Here is a 23,918-nt window from a genome sequence, read left to right as displayed (position 1 = left end):
CCCCACACAACCCAAAGGTCATGCGTAAAAATGCATAAGTGCCCGATTTTGTTATAAACGCGGTTTTATGTACGTCTTCGGGTCTCATAGCTATTTGATAGTAGCCAGACGTTAAGTCCAAAGTAGACATGTATCTTGTCGATTTGATCTGTCTAATGATTTCCTCTATAACCGGCAAAGGGTAAACTGGAAATTTAGTAATACTATTTAGTTTTCTGTAATCGATAGCAAACCTCCAAGCCCTTTTATCCGAAGGAGGAAACTCGTTCTTTTTCCTACATAGTACGACTGGACTCGCCTACTCACTATTTATGGGCGTTATTATTTTATTCTTTAACATCTCCTGAATATGTTCTTCGATGATTACGTCTTTTTGTTTGTCGTACCGATAAGGTTTAGTCCTAAGACTAAGGTTTAGTCCTAAGACTAAGGTTTAGTCCTACAAGGCTTTTCGGCAGTTACTTGTATCTCATGCGTAACTATCTGACAATTTCCCGGTTTTTCTGAAAACAAGTTAGCAAAATTACTCACCACTTACTGGATGGCTTGCCTTTCATGGTCATTGAGATGGCTAAGGTCCACTTGCGGTGTCTCCACAGGTTCCACCACCCTCTGGTTCATCTCCAGTACCACGGAACTGTCTTGAAAATTCAACTTGGCCCTCGCGGCCCTTAAAAACTCCATACCTAAAATAAGAGAATTTTGCAGATTTTTCACTACAAAAATTAATACTTTGAGGCTTTCCTCTTTTACCTGTATGTTTAATGATAATTTCCCGATGCAGTGACATGTTTTTCCTTGCGCCGCTATAATTTCCGTATTTTTGGTTTTAAATAATCGTACCCTATAAAAATTCTTTTTGAAGAAATCTTCGCTCATAAAATTTCCTTCTGCTCCTGTATCGATGAGGGCTTCTACTGGTACATCGCCAACCAGGACTTGTATAATTGGTAGATGGGAGTTTTTTACGATGACCGTATTTAAATGTCTTTTTGAGGGTTTTTTTAAAACTTCCGGGGTCTGGACCCTCCCTTTCACAGGCCCCTCTACTCGTTTAAAGCTTTCCTTTCAATCTGTGCCTTCTGGGTACGCGGATGTTTATTTTCGAATTTTCTTTTTGGGCCTTGACCTTCGAGTTTCGATGAGTTAGCTTGTTAGTTCTTTCCCCCATAAGAGCGATTTTCATTTCTGGTTTCCTCATTTGAAGATTTCCTTCGGGTACTTTGAGAATATGTTGCCCCTCTAGCTTTTTCCGCTATTCTGCGATTTTGAAACTTCACCGCCAATTCGAAGAGCTCCTGCAATGTGCTTGGGTTTCTAATTTCAAAGTAGTCTTGAGCAGCGGGTAACAATCTTGGTAAGATTATTTCAATAATCTCCGCATCGGGTTTCTTCCCATACAGCATATCCGTCAGCTTAATTTTTCGTAGAATAAAGTCCGTCAATTCTTCTATATCCCGTTGATAGAAACTATATAGTTCGGCTTTCAGCCTTGCTCGATCTTTCACTATGGGGAAGGCCTTTACTAACGATTTTTTGAAATTTTCAAATGTATATGTCTGGCTTCCAAATTCCCCTAATAATAATTTGCCTATATTTTTCTACCATAGCGCGGCCTGTCCTCTTAGTGCGGATGTGGCGATGGCAACTTTTTGTCTTTCAGGAACAGGGTAAAGCTGAAAGTGGTTTTCTAGACCTTCTAGAAATACCGCTACCGAATTTTTTTCCGTCGAAATGGACGTTTGGCTTGATTGACGCTCTCAAAGTCTGGACCAGGTATCCAAATCCTTCCAATTGGCTTGTCATTTCTTGGTGTTGTCCAGCGGCTTCCATCCAATTTTCGGCCATTTCAGTTCGATAAGTGTTCGGGCGCCAATGTAGCGTTGCGCGCCTCCAACTTGCACGCAACCAAGAGGTAACTGTGAAAACTGGATAAAAGACAGAGTCTTGTTAAGGGTTTAAGTTCCTTTTTATTCAACGTAATAAATTACAAGTGCGTGCTCTTGACGCTCACAAACTGCGCCAACTCGGCGGTCAAATAAAAATAATAACCTGAAAAGAAACTAAAGACAAGACTCTAACTACGAGGCTCTCTAAAAGTAATAACTAACCTCACCGCGTTTTACAATATCGCTGCTAATTCAGAAAACTTGAAGATCACGTTGAACGATTTTAACAATACTTCCAGGCAAGCACACAGGTCGAAACGCGGGGCTCTTCAATTTCTGGCCAACTACCTCCGCGCTCGTGAAGTAAGAAAAGCACACCTTGAACTCGTTTCCTTTCTATTTAACTCAGAATACTTCCGCTGATAATTTGAATCCTTGCGCGTTCTACTAAAATTTACATACTCTGGCATTGGCAGTTCCAGGGGAAAGTAAGGCTTGACAGGAAAGATAGTTTAAACTTAAAATAAATGTTAGTTAAAATAAATATAAACCCTACATCTGCCGCTGCCAGAATTTGGAAAACTTGGAAGCAGGTCCTACAAACGACCTGTTGTAAGCTTCTATAATTCTGAACTAACTCTCAAGAACCTCGTTTACACAAAAAAAAAATCTTATGTAACAAATTGTATACTAAAATTCTGTGTATACTTATAACTTTCTCTGCTTACAGCAACTTTTCCTGGACTTCATCAATCAATCTTGGTCTTTTCCTTCCAGCATCTGGAAGGAATAAGTATCAGTATCTTTCTAAATACATTATAATTTACACTTTCTTGACACAATAAATTTTTGTTTTTAAACGATTCGTTTTTCTTAGTTATTGCTTAATTCACATTCATTCAATTTTTCAAGCATTAATTTAACTTTACCTTGGCTCTCCACCATGTGTGGTGTCAAACGGGAATATTCGTGTTTTAGTCTTGCAGCACTTCCCCTAACCACCATGATTTGTTAGAATTCAACGACCAAATAGACACACCTTAATCGACATTCTACAACTCAATGAGCTACTTTAACATTCTTAAAAATTCAAGTGTAGGTGGAGAACCCTACACATGCCTAGACATGCAGGCTTTCGCTCTAAAGCATGACTTTATCTACAGTTTAATACTTAAATTTTGAATTCATTCCTTTTGAGCATTTTACTTTTATCATCTAGAATTTTATGCTTCTAGACTAAATTCTATTTTTACATAACATTCAAGTATTTACGTACATTTACAAAATTTTAATACATATGATTTTTACAATTTACCATAAAATGAATAAGAGAAAATAAATTTTTACTTTACTCATTCTTCGCCAAGCTGGCGGCACTGAAACTAAAATTCTTATTAATACAAGAATACGAAGTTATTTTTATCTTCGGCCAAATTTTGGCTTTAACATAACAGAATTAGTCTTTCGACCAACAGAAAATGCTTGTTCTTAGCTTTTATACTTAAAGAATATAATACTTTTGCCTTAGCTAAATAAAGTAAAACAAAACTAAGTCTCAACCGAGACATATTGACTTTCGTCAAAACATAGAACTTCGTACTTATGCATAACATTTCGGAACAAAAGAGAAAAAAATTTCATAGAAGATTTTAACTTATCTTTGAGTTTTCGATGCTTGAAACTCCGTCATTCTTTTGTGGCAATATTGTTCCCAAGTTATAGGTTTCATGGACGTCAATCTTCTCCTTACTGACCTCCGAGTGTCGTCCACATTCGTTTTTCTTTTGCGTCCTCTGCATGCTGGCCTCTTGGCGGAGTAATCGTCGGGCTGTTGTCGTTTCCGTTTTTCCATGGGACGGCTGGTCTTGACGTCCTCCGGCCTGGAGTCCTTCTTGAATTTCTTCTGTTCCTGGTATTTTTGTTCCTCCTGTTGCCGTTTCAGTTTCCGGAACGGCGGCCTTGCTGGCACCAGACTCTCTGGCCCTGAGCGCGTTCTCCTTGATGTATAATTTCTCCTGCGATCCGTTGTAGGTGGTGTTTTGCTCTTTACCACGGTTTCTTTACGCGGTGCATCTGTATTCTTGTTTTTCTTAAATGCTGGGGTTTGAAGGTTTTTCTTTTTTCTTTTTGGTACCGTCGTCCGGGTTGTAGAAGGGCTAGGTCTCTCTTCAGTTCTCTGCTTCTTGGGTGGTGGAACAGTTGCTGTTATCTCTGGACCTTCTACTTCGTTTAGACTTGAGTCCTGCAAGAAACTTTTAAGGATTTCAAAATCATTTGGATTATAGTATTTTTTGCCTGGTCGGGACTTGCTTTACAGACCTCCCCTCTCTCGTTCTTAAGATATAATACGACACCTTTGATTTTCTGAATTACATAGGGGCCTTCAAATTTTGGAGCTAGCTTTGCCGTAAAATTGTCTGGGGCACTTGATAAAGAAAATTTCCGCTTCAATACTTTATCCCCAACTTTAAAATCTGCTTCACGGCGTTTTCTATCGTAATACACGTTTTGCTTGTTTCTTGCCGTATCCGAGCTTTTAAGCGCCTGATCAATCAGTTTTTGCACATCTTTCTGTTTAAACTCTTGCTCTCTTTGTTGCACAAAGAATAATTTATCTAAAGGCGTAATTAAATTTCTGCCTAAAAATAATTCTGCTGGGGTTTTTCCCGTAGTATCGTGATTTGCCGTTCTTTAAGAATAAGCTAATTCATTTATGTAGCCACCCCAGCGCTTGTGATGTGTGCTCACGTAACTGCGAATTATTTTTACTATGTTTTTATTCACTCTTTCTGCTATGTTTGCCTGTGGTCTATACGGAACCATTTTGATATGGCGTATGCCAAGTCCACTGCATATGTTTTCAAATATTTGAATAATGAATTGTTTTCCGTTATCGCTAATGACTTTTATCGGTGCACCGTATTTTAAAATGTATCTGTGTAAGAATGCATCTGCGACTGTTTTGGCTGACGCGCGTTTAAGTGGAACAATTTCTGTCCATTTTGAAAAATGATCTACTATTAATAAAAGAAAATGATTTTTATTTAACTCGGTCTGGGGGAAGGGACCAAGAAGATCTATGCCTAAAATTTCATTCGGAAATGTAGCGCGAATGCTATTTAAGTACCCGGCCGGGCTGTAATTAATATCATTTATTAACTGACATTGATTGCAGGACCTGACATACGCCGTTACTATTTTGTATAATTGTGGGAAATATACCGCCTCGCGTACCCTTTTTAAAGTCTTTCTGACCCCTAAATGACCCGCTGTTTTCGCGTCGTGTAATTCCTTCAAAATGCTTAATCGAAGCAAGGCTGGGATTACTGGTTTGTACTCAAGATTTTCGTTTGTTGTTTTCGTATAAAATAATAAATTATCTATTATTTCATAGTTTTCTGCTCTATTTCTTATCGCATCGATATCTGTGTGCTCAAAGCTTTCGGGGTCTTTCAAATATGCATAGATATTTCCAAATTCAGGATCAGCTTTCAGTTCAGTGATAATCGTATCTCTAGAATCTAAAATTTTTGAAGTCAACACAGCGCATTTAAGTTCATTTCCTTCATCGTCCAGTTTTATACGAGAAAGTGCGTCAGCTACATTGTTTTCCTTACCCGGTTTATATTTTATTCTGATATTATATTCTTGGAGTTTTAAAGCCCATCTTATTAACCTGGGCGTTAGGTTTTTCCCCGAGTAAAGTCTACCAACAGTCGCATGATCCGAAAAGACTGTTACTGGCGCTTTGCCGAAATAAACTCGAAATTTGTGTACAGCCATTAATACGGCTAATGTTTCTCTTTCTGTAGCTGTATAATTCCTTTGTGTCTGATTCAATGTTTTACTAAAAAGTGCCAGAGGATGGCTATTTTGCATAAGAACCGCGCCTACCGCATAGTCTGACGCATCTGCTGCAATTTCCAGGTTTTCGTCCCCCTCCGGGAATTTTAAAACAGGGGCATTGATGAGCGCTTCTTTTAATCTTTCAAAAGCTGTGTTTGCTTCCGCTGTCCACGTAAATTTACCTTTCTTTCTTTTGATTACTAAGAGTGGTTCAACAATATTAGCGAAATCTTTTATGAAAGACCGATAGTAAGAACATAACCCAAGGAAAGAAGAAAGTTTCTTGGCGGTGTTGGGCAGTGGGAAATTCTTGATACTTTTATTTTTGAATCTTGCGTTTCTATACCCTTTTGCGAAATTTTATAACCGAGATATTTAAGTTCTTTAGTTGCGAACTTGCATTTTGAGGCGTTAATTGTAAGACCGGCCTCTTTTAATAATTTAAAAACTTGTTCTAGATCATTAATGTGTTGTTGCAACGTACTACTCGTTATAATTATATCATCTAGATAAATTAAAGTTGATTTTCCTAGGACAGGCTTTAGAACAATGTCCATAGCTCTCTGGAAGGTTGATGGGGCCCCACACAACCCAAAGGGCATGCGTAAAAATGCATAAGTGCCCGATTTTGTTATAAACGCGGTTTTATGTACGTCTTCGGGTCTCATAGCTATTTGATAGTAGCCAGACGTTAAGTCCAAAGTAGACATGTATCTTGTCGATTTGATCTGTCTAATGATTTCCTCTATAACCGGCAAAGGGTAAACTGGAAATTTAGTAATACTATTTAGTTTTCTGTAATCGATAGCAAACCTCCAAGCCCTTTTATCCGAAGGAGGAAACTCGTTCTTTTTCCTACATAGTACGACTGGACTCGCGTACTCACTATTTATGGGCGTTATTATTTTATTCTTTAACATCTCCTGAATATGTTCTTCGATGATTACGTCTTTTTGTTTGTCGTACCGATAAGGTTTAGTCCTAAGACTAAGGTTTAGTCCTACAAGGTTTTTCGGCAGTTACTTGTATCTCATGCGTAACTATCTGAAAATTTCCCGGTTTTTCTGAAAACAAGTTAGCAAAATTACTCACCACTTACTGGATGGCTTGCCTTTCATGGTCATTGAGATGGCTAAGGTCCACTTGCGGTGTCTCCACAGGTTCCACCACCCTCTGGTTCATCTCCAGTACCACGGAACTGTCTTGAAAATTCAACTTGGCCCTCGCGGCCCTTAAAAACTCCATACCTAAAATAAGAGAATTTTGCAGATTTTTCACTACAAAAATTAATACTTTGAGGCTTTCCTCTTTTACCTGTATGTTTAATGATAATTTCCCGATGCAGTGACATGTTTTTCCTTGCGCCGCTATAATTTCCGTATTTTTGGTTTTAAATAATCGTACCCTATAAAAATTCTTTTTGAAGAAATCTTCGCTCATAAAATTTCCTTCTGCTCCTGTATCGATGAGGGCTTCTACTGGTACATCGCCAACCAGGACTTGTATAATTGGTAGATGGGAGTTTTTTACGATGACCGTATTTAAATGTCTTTTTGAGGGTTTTTTTAAAACTTCCGGGGTCTGGACCCTCCCTTTCACAGGCCCCTCTACTCGTTTAAAGCTTTCCTTTCAATCTGTGCCTTCTGGGTACGCGGATGTTTATTTTCGAATTTTCTTTTTCGGCCTTGACCTTCGAGTTTCGATGAGTTAGCTTGTTAGCTCTTTCACCCATAAGATCGATTTTCATTTCTGGTTTCCTCATTTGAAGATTTCCTTCGGGTACTTTGAGAATATGTTGCCCCTCTAGCTTTTTCCGCTATTCTGCGATTTTGAAACTTCACCGCCAATTCGAAGAGCTCCTGCAATGTGCTTGGGTTTCTAATTTCAAAGTAGTCTTGAGCAGCGGGTAACAATCTTGGTAAGATTATTTCAATAATCTCCGCATCGGGTTTCTTCCCATACAGCATATCCGTCAGCTTAATTTTTCGTAGAATAAAGTCCGTCAATTCTTCTATATCCCGTTGATAGAAACTATATAGTTCGGCTTTCAGCCTTGCTCGATCTTTCACTATGGGGAAGGCCTTTACTAACGATTTTTTGAAATTTTCAAATGTATATGTCTGGCTTCCAAATTCCCCTAATAAAAATTTGCCTATATTTTTCTACCATAGCGCGGCCTGTCCTCTTAGTGCGGATGTGGCGATGGCAACTTTTTGTCTTTCAGGAACAGGGTAAAGCTGAAAGTGGTTTTCTAGACCTTCTAGAAATACCGCTACCGAATTTTTTTCCGTCGAAATGGACGTTTGGCTTGATTGACGCTCTCAAAGTCTGGACCAGGTATCCAAATCCTTCCAATTGGCTTGTCATTTCTTGGTGTTGTCCAGCGGCTTCCATCCAATTTTCGGCCATTTCAGTTCGATAAGTGTTCGGGCGCCAATGTAGCGTTGCGCGCCTCCAACTTGCACGCAACCAAGAGGTAACTGTGAAAACTGGATAAAAGACAGAGTCTTGTTAAGGGTTTAAGTTCCTTTTTATTCAACGTAATAAATTACAAGTGCGTGCTCTTGACGCTCACAAACTGCGCCAACTCGGCGGTCAAATAAAAATAATAACCTGAAAAGAAACTAAAGACAAGACTCTAACTACGAGGCTCTCTAAAAGTAATAACTAACCTCACCGCGTTTTACAATACCGCTGCTAATTCAGCAAACTTGAAGATCACGTTGAACGATTTTAACAATACTTCCAGGCAAGCACACAGGTCGAAACGCGGGGCTCTTCAATTTCTGGCCAACTACCTCCGCGCTCGTGAAGTAAGAACAGCACACCTTGAACTCGTTTCCTTTCTATTTAACTCAGAATACTTCCGCTGATAATTTGAATCCTTGCGCGTTCTACTAAAATTTACATACTCTGGCATTGGCAGTTCCAGGGGAAAGTAAGGCTTGACAGGAAAGATAGTTTAAACTTAAAATAAATGTTAGTTAAAATAAATATAAACCCTACATCTGCCGCTGCCAGAATTTGGAAAACTTGGAAGCAGGTCCTACAAACGACCTGTTGTAAGCTTCTATAATTCTGAACTAACTCTCAAGAACCTCGTTTACACAAAAAAAAAATCTTATGTAACAAATTGTATACTAAAATTCTGTGTATACTTATAACTTTCTCTGCTTACAGCAACTTTTCCTGGACTTCATCAATCAATCTTGGTCTTTTCCTTCCAGCATCTGGAAGGAATAAGTATCAGTATCTTTCTAAATACATTATAATTTACACTTTCTTGACACAATAAATTTTTGTTTTTAAACGATTCGTTTTTCTTAGTTATTGCTTAATTCACATTCATTCAATTTTTCAAGCATTAATTTAACTTTACCTTGGCTCTCCACCATGTGTGGTGTCAAACGGGAATATTCGTGTTTTAGTCTTGCAGCACTTCCCCTAACCACCATGATTTGTTAGAATTCAACGACCAAATAGACACACCTTAATCGACATTCTACAACTCAATGAGCTACTTTAACATTCTTAAAAATTCAAGTGTAGGTGGAGAACCCTACACATGCCTAGACATGCAGGCTTTCGCTCTAAAGCATGACTTTATCTACAGTTTAATACTTAAATTTTGAATTCATTCCTTTTGAGCATTTTACTTTTATCATCTAGAATTTTATGCTTCTAGACTAAATTCTATTTTTACATAACATTCAAGTATTTACGTACATTTACAAAATTTTAATACATATGATTTTTACAATTTACCATAAAATGAATAAGAGAAAATAAATTTTTACTTTACTCATTCTTCGCCAAGCTGGCGGCACTGAAACTAAAATTCTTATTAATACAAGAATACGAAGTTATTTTTATCTTCGGCCAAATTTTGGCTTTAACATAACAGAATTAGTCTTTCGACCAACAGAAAATGCTTGTTCTTAGCTTTTATACTTAAAGAATATAATACTTTTGCCTTAGCTAAATAAAGTAAAACAAAACTAAGTCTCAACCGAGACATATTGACTTTCGTCAAAACATAGAACTTCGTACTTATGCATAACATTTCGGAACAAAAGAGAAAAAAATTTCATAGAAGATTTTAACTTATCTTTGAGTTTTCGATGCTTGAAACTCCGTCATTCTTTTGTGGCAATATTGTTCCCAAGTTATAGGTTTCATGGACGTCAATCTTCTCCTTACTGACCTCCGAGTGTCGTCCACATTCGTTTTTCTTTTGCGTCCTCTGCATGCTGGCCTCTTGGCGGAGTAATCGTCGGGCTGTTGTCGTTTCCGTTTTTCCATGGGACGGCTGGTCTTGACGTCCTCCGGCCTGGAGTCCTTCTTGAATTTCTTCTGTTCCTGGTATTTTTGTTCCTCCTGTTGCCGTTTCAGTTTCCGGAACGGCGGCCTTGCTGGCACCAGACTCTCTGGCCCTGAGCGCGTTCTCCTTGATGTATAATTTCTCCTGCGATCCGTTGTAGGTGGTGTTTTGCTCTTTACCACGGTTTCTTTACGCGGTGCATCTGTATTCTTGTTTTTCTTAAATGCTGGGGTTTGAAGGTTTTTCTTTTTTCTTTTTGGTACCGTCGTCCGGGTTGTAGAAGGGCTAGGTCTCTCTTCAGTTCTCTGCTTCTTGGGTGGTGGAACAGTTGCTGTTATCTCTGGACCTTCTACTTCGTTTAGACTTGAGTCCTGCAAGAAACTTTTAAGGATTTCAAAATCATTTGGATTATAGTATTTTTTGCCTGGTCGGGACTTGCTTTACAGACCTCCCCTCTCTCGTTCTTAAGATATAATACGACACCTTTGATTTCCTGAATTACATAGGGGCCTTCAAATTTTGGAGCTAGCTTTGCCGTAAAATTGTCTGGGGCACTTGATAAAGAAAATTTCCGCTTCAATACTTTATCCCCAACTTTAAAATCTGCTTCACGGCGTTTTCTATCGTAATACACGTTTTGCTTGTTTCTTGCCGTATCCGAGCTTTTAAGCGCCTGATCAATCAGTTTTTGCACATCTTTCTGTTTAAACTCTTGCTCTCTTTGTTGCACAAAGAATAATTTATCTAAAGGCGTAATTAAATTTCTGCCTAAAAATAATTCTGCTGGGGTTTTTCCCGTAGTATCGTGATTTGCCGTTCTTTAAGAATAAGCTAATTCATTTATGTAGCCACCCCAGCGCTTGTGATGTGTGCTCACGTAACTGCGAATTATTTTTACTATGTTTTTATTCACTCTTTCTGCTATGTTTGCCTGTGGTCTATACGGAACCATTTTGATATGGCGTATGCCAAGTCCACTGCATATGTTTTCAAATATTTGAATAATGAATTGTTTTCCGTTATCGCTAATGACTTTTATCGGTGCACCGTATTTTAAAATGTATCTGTGTAAGAATGCATCTGCGACTGTTTTGGCTGACGCGCGTTTAAGTGGAACAATTTCTGTCCATTTTGAAAAATGATCTACTATTAATAAAAGAAAATGATTTTTATTTAACTCGGTCTGGGGGAAGGGACCAAGAAGATCTATGCCTAAAATTTCATTCGGAAATGTAGCGCGAATGCTATTTAAGTACCCGGCCGGGCTGTAATTAATATCATTTATTAACTGACATTGATTGCAGGACCTGACATACGCCGTTACTATTTTGTATAATTGTGGGAAATATACCGCCTCGCGTACCCTTTTTAAAGTCTTTCTGACCCCTAAATGACCCGCTGTTTTCGCGTCGTGTAATTCCTTCAAAATGCTTAATCGAAGCAAGGCTGGGATGACTGGTTTGTACTCAAGATTTTCGTTTGTTGTTTTCGTATAAAATAATAAATTATCTATTATTTCATAGTTTTCTGCTCTATTTCTTATCGCATCGATATCTGTGTGCTCAAAGCTTTCGGGGTCTTTCAAATATGCATAGATATTTCCAAATTCAGGATCAGCTTTCAGTTCAGTGATAATCGTATCTCTAGAATCTAAAATTTTTGAAGTCAACACAGCGCATTTAAGTTCATTTCCTTCATCGTCCAGTTTTATACGAGAAAGTGCGTCAGCTACATTGTTTTCCTTACCCGGTTTATATTTTATTCTGATATTATATTCTTGGAGTTTTAAAGCCCATCTTATTAACCTGGGCGTTAGGTTTTTCCCCGAGTAAAGTCTACCAACAGTCGCATGATCCGAAAAGACTGTTACTGGCGCTTTGCCGAAATAAACTCGAAATTTGTGTACAGCCATTAATACGGCTAATGTTTCTCTTTCTGTAGCTGTATAATTCCTTTGTGTCTGATTCAATGTTTTACTAAAAAGTGCCAGAGGATGGCTATTTTGCATAAGAACCGCGCCTACCGCATAGTCTGACGCATCTGCTGCAATTTCCAGGTTTTCGTCCCCCTCCGGGAATTTTAAAACAGGGGCATTGATGAGCGCTTCTTTTAATCTTTCAAAAGCTGTGTTTGCTTCCGCTGTCCACGTAAATTTACCTTTCTTTCTTTTGATTACTAAGAGTGGTTCAACAATATTAGCGAAATCTTTTATGAAAGACCGATAGTAAGAACATAACCCAAGGAAAGAAGAAAGTTTCTTGGCGGTGTTGGGCAGTGGGAAATTCTTGATACTTTTATTTTTGAATCTTGCGTTTCTATACCCTTTTGCGAAATTTTATAACCGAGATATTTAAGTTCTTTAGTTGCGAACTTGCATTTTGAGGCGTTAATTGTAAGACCGGCCTCTTTTAATAATTTAAAAACTTGTTCTAGATCATTAATGTGTTGTTCCAACGTACTACTCGTTATAATTATATCATCTAGATAAATTAAAGTTGATTTTCCTAGGACAGGCTTTAGAACAATGTCCATAGCTCTCTGGAATGTTGATGGGGCCCCACACAACCCAAAGGGCATGCGTAAAAATGCATAAGTGCCCGATTTTGTTATAAACGCGGTTTTATGTACGTCTTCGGGTCTCATAGCTATTTGATAGTAGCCAGACGTTAAGTCCAAAGTAGACATGTATCTTGTCGATTTGATCTGTCTAATGATTTCCTCTATAACCGGCAAAGGGTAAACTGGAAATTTAGTAATACTATTTAGTTTTCTGTAATCGATAGCAAACCTCCAAGCCCTTTTATCCGAAGGAGGAAACTCGTTCTTTTTCCTACATAGTACGACTGGACTCGCGTACTCACTATTTATGGGCGTTATTATTTTATTCTTTAACATCTCCTGAATATGTTCTTCGATGATTACGTCTTTTTGTTTGTCGTACCGATAAGGTTTAGTCCTAAGACTAAGGTTTAGTCCTACAAGGTTTTTCGGCAGTTACTTGTATCTCATGCGTAACTATCTGACAATTTCCCGGTTTTTCTGAAAACAAGTTAGCAAAATTACTCACCACTTACTGGATGGCTTGCCTTTCATGGTCATTGAGATGGCTAAGGTCCACTTGCGGTGTCTCCACAGGTTCCACCACCCTCTGGTTCATCTCCAGTACCACGGAACTGTCTTGAAAATTCAACTTGGCCCTCGCGGCCCTTAAAAACTCCATACCTAAAATAAGAGAATTTTGCAGATTTTTCACTACAAAAATTAATACTTTGAGGCTTTACTCTTTTACCTGTATGTTTAATGATAATTTCCCGATGCAGTGACATGTTTTTCCTTGCGCCGCTATAATTTCCGTATTTTTGGTTTTAAATAATCGTACCCTATAAAAATTCTTTTTGAAGAAATCTTCGCTCATAAAATTTCCTTCTGCTCCTGTATCGATGAGGGCTTCTACTGGTACATCGCCAACCAGGACTTGTATAATTGGTAGATGGGAGTTTTTTACGATGACCGTATTTAAATGTCTTTTTGAGGGTTTTTTTAAAACTTCCGGGGTCTGGACCCTCGCTTTCACAGGCCCCTCTACTCGTTTAAAGCTTTCCTTTCAATCTGTGCCTTCTGGGTACGCGGATGTTTATTTTCGAATTTTCTTTTTGGGCCTTGACCTTCGAGTTTCGATGAGTTAGCTTGTTAGCTCTTTCCCCCATAAGAGCGATTTTCATTTCTGGTTTCCTCATTTGAAGATTTCCTTCGGGTACTTTGAGAATATGTTGCCCCTCTAGCTTTTTCCGCTATTCTGCGATTTTGAAACTTCACCGCCAATTCGAAGAGCTCCTGCAATGTGCTTGGGTTTCTAATTTCAAAGTAGTCTTGAGCAGCGGGTAACAATCTTGGTAAGATTATTTCAATAATCTCCGCATCGGGTTTCTTCCCATACAGCATATCCGTCAGCTTAATTTTTCGTAGAATAAAGTCCGTCAATTCTTCTATATCCCGTTGATAGAAACTATATAGTTCGGCTTCCAGCCTTGCTCGATCTTTCACTATGGGGAAGGCCTTTACTAACGATTTTTTGAAATTTTCAAATGTATATGTCTGGCTTCCAAATTCCCCTAATAATAATTTGCCTATATTTTTCTACCATAGCGCGGCCTGTCCTCTTAGTGCGGATGTGGCGATGGCAACTTTTTGTCTTTCAGGAACAGGGTAAAGCTGAAAGTGGTTTTCTAGACCTTCTAGAAATACCGCTACCGAATTTTTTTCCGTCGAAATGGACGTTTGGCTTGATTGACGCTCTCAAAGTCTGGACCAGGTATCCAAATCCTTCCAATTGGCTTGTCATTTCTTGGTGTTGTCCAGCGGCTTCCATCCAATTTTCGGCCATTTCAGTTCGATAAGTGTTCGGGCGCCAATGTAGCGTTGCGCGCCTCCAACTTGCACGCAACCAAGAGGTAACTGTGAAAACTGGATAAAAGACAGAGTCTTGTTAAGGGTTTAAGTTCCTTTTTATTCAACGTAATAAATTACAAGTGCGTGCTCTTGACGCTCACAAACTGCGCCAACTCGGCGGTCAAATAAAAATAATAACCTGAAAAGAAACTAAAGACAAGACTCTAACTACGAGGCTCTCTAAAAGTAATAACTAACCTCACCGCGTTTTACAATACCGCTGCTAATTCAGCAAACTTGAAGATCACGTTGAACGATTTTAACAGTACTTCCAGGCAAGCACACAGGTCGAAACGCGGGGCTCTTCAATTTCTGGCCAACTACCTCCGCGCTCGTGAAGTAAGAACAGCACACCTTGAACTCGTTTCCTTTCTATTTAACTCAGAATACTTCCGCTGATAATTTGAATCCTTGCGCGTTCTACTAAAATTTACATACTCTGGCATTGGCAGTTCCAGGGGAAAGTAAGGCTTGACAGGAAAGATAGTTTAAACTTAAAATAAATGTTAGTTAAAATAAATATAAACCCTACAACCTAACAAACAACATACATGGCAGAACTATTTGAAAAAATATGAACTAGTAGTGTTTGAAAGTATAAATAGCAGAAGGAAGGTAAGAGAACTAATATTTCCAATTAATAAAAAAATATTTATGATTTTTAAATAGTAAGCAATTAAGAGTGCACCAATTATAATATTGCAGTATTTACTAGTAATGCTGATGTCTCTTAACACCATTTCTTTCGATCATATGTTAATGTATTTACTTATTTTTAGTTTCTGCATTTTAGAATAGTGGTAGATTACAATGATTATTTCATGCACTTTTTCTAATAAATAATTTTCCTTTTATTACTGTACAGAAATAATTTAAATAATATAGTATACGATAGTAAGCTAAGTGCGTTAAAGTAAGCTCTTAGTTAAATAGCTTACGATGAAACAGTTTTGTTTCTATTTAATATGAATTTCTTTGTTATCACAAGCACATAAAAAGTAAGCGAAGAAAATAGAATATACTTAAATTTAATAAAAAATAAAACCAAATTTCCAACATTCATTTATTGAGATAATCTAATAAACATAACGTTAATATTTAAAGAAAACGCGAATTACACAGTGTTTGGAAGAACAGATACCAAACGAAAAGTAATAAAACTGCAATTTGCATTAAATAAAAAAATTTATAGTGTTTTTTAATATCACACAATTAAAAATCATATAATTATAGATTACAATATATTATTGAAATACTAATGTTTCCTTATTTCGTTCATATATTTCATACACTGTTAAAAATCATTAACCTTTTCTGCATACTATACAAAATACAACATGCTATAGAATGTGCATTATTATTAATTTTAATGTATTGCTTCTTGCTATTACATATATCTGCGGTAATTCGCTCCTATAACTCGTCCGCCTTTTCCTAAATCTGGCAACAGCGACAGTAGCGAGATACTTCTTCAAGCTGCGTGAGGAAATGGACAGACTTGCATTCCGATGAGGTTACGACACGGTGATGCATGCAACTGAACTATGCTGTTCGACGATGTTGATTGACGATATAATTTCGTTTCATGATGAAGCAAACTTTTTATCTTACTTCCTTTCATTTTGTACATCCCATAATCATGTTTATTCTTTCATCATTAAATACCTTTAATAGTGTCACTGCCTTCCTCTATTTTAATCCTAACCTCATCCTACATATCTAATTTATCTTCAGCAGTCATATTAAGTACTGGTATCAGTCCAATAATTATTTGTATTTTGAAAATAATGAATTTACCATAACATAATTCTTGTTGTTTCTGTATTGATTGAATTTTTAGCAAAACCAGAAAGTGCCTTACCGTTGTATGTTATTTTTGGTTTTATATGAATTAATTCTGAGAACCAACCTTTCAATATGAACACAATAATCGATTAATATGAATGATATACGATATAGCACTTAGGACGTTATAACCGAAGCACAAAGCTAATCAGAGTATCCAAATATTGCACCGCTGGAACCACAGAGATTGGAGAACCCACCATATAACCACGAACACTATATTCACGATTAACATTGCAGCATTTCTTATAGAGCAGTTATTCACAAACAAAATAAGCACAAATACCGCATTCTCACGATGATTTCTTCTCAATTCAGACGCTTCCAAACAGGAGCTCACAGCGATGGAACTTCAATCGCTGAAGACAGTTGAAGTAAGTAGATAGGGACAGAAAAAATGAGAAGATGCACAATGCGTTCTTTGATTGACACTGCATTACATTTACTTTTAATATAAGCAATATTATTTATATCAGCCATTGCTTGATTCAATTTCAAACATGGTCTTTTCAAATGCCTTACAGATGGCATCTTTACCAAATTACTTGAAAGAACATCTGGAATCTCAATTCATTCCGAAGTTACTTGTTCGAATTTGGCAGCTATCCAAAGCGCGCAAATCTCGAGATGTTCGTTTATATAAGCATCCAGTAAATAATGTACTGTTCTGCTTCTTCTGACTTTCGGTGAGTTTTCCGTCATATATATTGGACAGCCGTTAAATATGCATCATCTTTAACATCGGATGTTTTTCGGAATTCTTAAAATCGCCTCATTTTTATCCGTGAATACATCTTCACGCACAATCATATCTTCGCGAAAATTGTACTTTTTGCACTGTATGCGTAAAATGTCTCATATAATGTCCCATATTATCTAAAATAAGTTTGTCCTTACTTCAAAAATAATAAATAAAGTCATATTTCAGTAGTGAAATAATTGCTAACATATGATTTGCATTGATTTCGGAAATATGATTCTTTAAAAATATATAAAATGCATAACTTAATAACTTACTTTATAAATTAACTTCATTTTAAATATTTTGCCATCTTATTTATAAAAATATTTTAAGTATTAATTATTTTAATAAAATTTTAAACAATTATTTAGCAGGTATTTTTAGTACTAATTAAAATTAATAAATCAAAAGTATATATTTTAAATTTATATTTCATTAGATGAATCTAACTTAGATATTTAGAAGAAATAAAGTAACGAAACATTGCAAAGTAAATCTTATGCGGACTTCAGATTCTTGAAAGGGCAGATTTAGTCTCTTTTCATTCTAAAAGTAAAGCTGATGAACTGTGAAAAAAATGCTAAAACAACCACGTTTAAAAGCGGTGATATCATGACGTTTCAGCGAGGTCGAGAAATTACCAAGATGCAACGGCAAATATTTTGCGTCTTCGCAACTTTGTAAAGACGTCGTAAAAGTCACCACAACCACTTTAAAACCTCTCGGACTAGTTTGTAAAATCATGTGCTACTTGGGACGTAGAATAGTTTGGTAGAAGATCATGCAACTAGCTTCTACTGGCAGATATTTAGATTCCATGAAAGTAAGATACCACGCGTTGCCTAACAGGGGACAGTGGATACTGATATCGCAAATGGGAACTTGCGTCACTCGTAGTTGCTAAAAGTAGCTTACACTAACAGAGCCTTGAGTTCGAGAAACCCTTACGAATATGACGACATCTCTAAAGGGGAGGAAAAAAAAACTCTTACAGCTTATGAGACAAAATTGAGTATCATCATGGATTTATTTCACATAACAAATAAATAGCTTAGCGAATAAGGTTATTCATTTCAAGCTTGAAATAGTATCGCATCATATGAAATTAACTCCATTAGAAGGTCAGCAAATTCATGCGTGCTTCTGGGGCTCAAATTTCCACTTAGAGCCGAACGGGCCTTAATGTCTTACAGCTGCAGCTACCTCAACATTCTGTGCTCCACAACATAGCATGTAATCAGAACGTACTAGTTTTTATGGAAATTTGATATATGGTTTTATTGGTTCTTGTGTATTTTTATAGAAATTGTGCATAATTTAAGAAAGAATACATTAATGATTAGATAATCTCCTAGGAAATGTGAAGAAACATTTTAGGTAGTAAAGTCGTACTACTATGGAAATCAAAGTTTAGAGTTTGTAATTTATAGTAAGTGCAAGAATTATAGTAATAATTATAATATAATTTATTGTAAGTGCACTTGTAATAATAATTGCTAAATAAATAAAACGTAAATTTCAGCAGTTAAAACAATTAAGAGCCTTGTTGATTCTCAGAATGATTCTGACTTTTCAAAGAGAATAAGAATCCCTCTATGCAATTATTTAATTCAATTCAACAATTAAGAAATATTGCAATTCGTCTTTTTCACATTTCTGAAAAATGCATATTTCAGTTTTAAATTTTACCAATCAATTTTATAAAATATTTGAATTTAAATCTTAAATTAATTCAGAAATGGGAAAAAGAAGTCACCGCCGTCATGACAGATAATTCATTTCAAAAATAAAAATAATATATTTAGATATTTAGTACAATAATTTAAAAAGGATAAATAAAAAGATGATATGAATAAATGAAAAATTAGAAGCGAAGGAAATAAAAGTAACTAAAGAAATATAAAAATGAAATATAATAATAAATTTAAAAATAAGTTGTTAAATTATTTAATTTAAAGTTTTCTCTTTTTGTTCTTTACAATGATATATTTATATATGTAAATAAAATATGCAAGTAAGCTTTGTAATTTAATTTATGAACAGCTTCTGAATTCTTCATTTTTAATATGGGGACTTATTCTCTCTATTCTAAAAATAATATTTCTGGACTTCGCAATTTCTAGTTTAATCTATGCCACAGAGCTTACGTACTCTCATGACGTAGTTAATTTGGAACCTAAACTCTGAGAACTAAAACCTTTCTAACCTAAACCAAACCCTTTTTCTTAATAGACTGCCATATTGGATAGTTGCGCACTTTTAGCTTGAACCTCTGGGCTGCTTGGACGCTATTTCGCTGTACTGTCGCAGCGGTATTCAAAAATGTAAATGTTCTTAAATAGGCACGATTAGCATGCTAAGCAAATTGTACTTTTTATGGCCATAAATTGTAAGTGCAAACTTTAATAATTATAGAATACTAAAAGCCGCTTCCTTTTTTAAAGAACAGAGGTTTTTAGGTTCTATTGTATTTAAGTATACCACTGCCATCAGCAAGTAGTTATGCTGATTTGCACTGTAGAGGACCATCCCCATTTTTTTTATCAAAGTTTATTTTATTATTGCACTCAATTTTGTTACTTTGCTATGTATTAAACTGTAAATTTTATTTTACATTGCTTTTCTATTAATTTCTATTGCTATTCTATAAAATAATGATTATTTTATGTGTTAAGTAATTCATTTTAATATAATTTTCATGAATATGTAAAGGAAAATTTTCGTTTTATATTGACATCAACAACAATTTTTACGAAAGACATTTCAAGACAAGAACTGTAAAATATAACGATTATGGTTAATTATCATATTCCAGGCAAAGATTTTATAGAACTGTGAACTTTTCCAGTTATTTTCTTGAAATCATTATGACACTCTTTGCAGTACTTTTCACGGAAAAATGAACTTTCAGACCTTTAAAATTTTAATATAATTTTCAATTTGCACTTATTTTTAAAAATGATATTTACAAGGTTTGATTATTTAAAAAATTATTTAGATCGAAATTCTGGGATTTTTTTTTTCACAATTGCATTTTCCTTGTTTCGCTAATGCTTTATGGTTTCTTCTAAAACGGCTTTTTATCTCGAAGCTTTTTTCTATCTGAAGGGCGATATGTAGGATTAAAAACATGTCAATCAGCTTGATAATTTAATTTATTAATAGCGTCTCAATTCCTCATTTTAATATGGGTATTTCCTTTCTCTATTCTAAAAATAATAACATGTCTGGACTTCGCCATTTCTAGAATAATTTAAACCGCAGAGCTTGCGTAGCGCTTGACGTAGTTGATTCGGAACCTGAACTCTGAAAAACTTTCTAACCTAAACCAAAACCTTTCTCTTAATAGACTGCCATATTGGATAATTGCCCACTTTTAGCTTGAACCTCTGTGCTGCTTCGACGCTATTTCGCTAAACTATCTTCTCATCGCAGCGGTATTCAAAATGTTCTTGAATAGGCACGATTACAGTGCCAAGTAAATGGTGGACACAAATGTCAATTGAAATGAAAATGAAGATTTTATCTGCCTCAACTGCTAAGTTAATAACAGATTCAAGATTTTAGCATACAACGCAATCGGGATTCTTCCTCTTCAATACGCTATCTACGCGCTTCGCCATCAGTATTCATGCGTTTCTACGTCTCAGTGTTCCTGCATCTGTACTTTTCAGTTTGCTTTTAATTACATGTATATATATATAGTATATATGTGTGTGTGTGTAGGTGTGTGTATCAATTACAGTTAGAATTAAAAATACTGTTCCGCGTTCATCAAATAACATACGTTTCACTTTACGAGAGATTTCAAATATCATCAAGCAACTTCCTAAAAATAAAGCACCAGGCCCAGATGGTATTACAAACCAAATAAATCAACCACAAACGCAATAGACTCAGTCTTAAGCCAAATTACTATCAACAAATCAACAGATTTCCACTCAGAACTTATCTGCATAAGCTTTTGATTCATTTTGGTGGCTCATAGTAACAGAGGCACTCAGAGTTTCAAACTGTCCTAGAAACATCCTACATCTTATCATACATGATTTTCTAAACAAAACAAGAGACTAATCATCAACAATAATAAAATTATAGGAAAAAATCCAACAACGACGCTGTCTACAGGGATCAAGTCTGAGCACTGATTTATGGAACCTTACTTTCAATTCAATAATATCTTATCAATGACCAGACAACACACTATAGTGTTGCAGCATTCATCATAAGTAGAAAATCCAGAAACCAACTTGAATCTAATGTAAACGAAACACTATATCTTTTCAAAACTCAAGGTGCCAGACTTAAATTAAATATCAATGACGAAAAATTTAGAGCAATAATATTTCCCCCCAAAAAATACTTTTCAACACAGTTATTAAAAAGATTGTTCTTTACAGTGCAGAAAACCTTACGGTTGGCATTCGTCGCAACCAATGACAACAAGAAAAGAAAGACTACTACAAGCGATTCCTCCTCCGCATCACTAAGTGTTATCGAACAACTTCAAATGCAACTCTCTGCGTTCTTTCTGAATTCGATCTCTCCATATTACAGCACAGTGCGAGCATATTAAAGGCACAATATTAAAATTAAGAAGACCATATGCAATAAAAAATACTTGATCCAACAAAATTTGAAACTCCTGGAAACCCTTATAGTAAGCACCCAGCTACCAATCCCAGAATCTCTTATACACTAAACCCATCTCATCAGAACTCCTCTTATCCTATTATCTATACAGACTGCTCTAAAATGGAATCAGGTGTTGGATGCGCTTGTATTATCTTAGCAAATATAAACTAAAAAATTACATTAAAAGCACGTCTTGCCAAATAAAACAGCTTTTTTCAAGCTGAACTCTTAGCAAAAAATTAGCAACTGATTGTTCAATAATTAACAACTTGCAGCAAATAAACATCTTTACAGATAGTCAGTCAGCAACTCTAATACTAAGCAAAAATCAAACCAAAATACTAAGCATAAATTTGAATTGATTCAACAAATTGTTGGAAGTACCTCACAACGTCCTCGTCTGTCTCCGAGAATCTCATGGATCAAAGTTCATGTTGGAATCACGGGGAACGAGGAAGCTGATACAGATGCAAAATCAGACATAATATGCAATAATACACCAATAATACAGCATCCTTGGTCAAAATCATACCTAAAATTTCATCTTGAAAAAATTAAAACAAATATCTGGGAAAATGAATGGCAAAATAACGACACAGGACTGTATGAAATCGTTGTTCATGTTAACGAACAATGCGCAATGGTCAACCACTACATAAATTGCTTTCCCACTGGACATGGCCCATTCCCCACATATTTTCAACAAAGAAACATCTTTATTTCTGATCAATGCGTATGTGGGGATAGAGGAGACCCTAATCATTAAATAAATGCTTGTCGCTTAACTATATCATTTCATATTAAATTTTCTACCGCAAACGCAAATGCTGTTCTTAAATTTGCAATAAAGCATTTCAGAAAGAAAACAGAAAATAGCATGATGTACTTTTCATCCAGAGGAGAAAAACTTTCTGTTAATTAATTAAATACCGTTCAGTTACCCAATAACTACAATAATTATAACCTCACAGATTAACTATTAATACTTCTGTTATGAATAATTACAAATAAAATTTACTATTACGGATTATGAATATACAGATATATACTACAAATGATGAACTATGAACTATGAAAAATGTGATCTATTATAAGCCTGATCCTAAAAATCTAATATCAGATTAATTATATACTGTGAAAAAATTCTACAAATTTTTAAAAAAAGTATTTGTAACAAAATTTGTACTATCAAAATTCTGGAAATGACTCCAAAGTTTGTAAGTGCAAAGGCACCAACTGTGAGTATTCATTTATTTATTACATTCTAAATTAATAAAAATGGAAGTGTTATAGAGCTATACACATTTACTTATAGTAAACATTGAATGCCCTATTACATTTCAAACTATACCTGTACCTGTATATGTGTATCCATTTAATTCTATTGATTTTGTTTAGTTTTGGTCTTGGGGGGGCGGTTGCGGAGATTTTCCTTATAGGCGCCTACATGTTTTTTTATGTCGGTATTTAAGGAGATTTTACCTACGGGTTAATCGTATAGATCTAGAGGTATTTAGTCTAGTCGTTTTTACGGAAATTTGACGTTAGTTTTTTCTACGAGTTCGCTTAGGCCAAATCCCAATACAGTTTTCAATGGATCTACATGGGGCATTTTTAGCAGAGCAAAAAGAGAATAAAACAGAAAAACTCGTTCATTAGTTAATAAAGCACAAGACAGAATATTCACATACATTTCTTATGTTTACCACTGCTGAGGTTCTTTATTAAAATATCGGTGTGCATTTTCGATGTAAACAGCGGATAATTTGGTTGCCCTCTTTAAAAAAAAAAAAAAAAAAAAAAAAAAAAAAAAAAAAAAAAAAGAGCTCTTTCAGCAGCAAATGCAAGTGAATAGTCTTTTTTTATGAAGCTTCAGTTAATGCTATGTATTTTGCTTCAGTGCTTGGTGGAGCTGCTGTAATTTGTATGCGCGGGTGGGTTTCTGGAAACAGGACTCCCTGCTGAGATGAAACTATAGACAATAAAAGATTTCCCGTCGGGAGTATATTTGCTCCAATCTGCATCTATATAACATTTAAGACTTGTTCTCCGATAAGTTATTTTTACCCCTAAATAGACGTTAGTCCAGAATGGGATATTGGTTTCGAAACGGCATTTTGCAATGAATCACTATGAACGGCGAATCACGCATAAATATATGCATGTTTCTCGCTTTGTGAATAAGCAACCA

The sequence above is a fragment of the Stegodyphus dumicola genome, chromosome 6 (assembly GCF_044657685.1).
Source record: "Stegodyphus dumicola isolate Sdum_Otavi_A_Nest chromosome 6, ASM4465768v1".
Classification (NCBI taxonomy): Eukaryota; Metazoa; Arthropoda; class Arachnida; order Araneae; family Eresidae; genus Stegodyphus; species Stegodyphus dumicola.
This window is presented reverse-complemented; position numbering follows the sequence as displayed.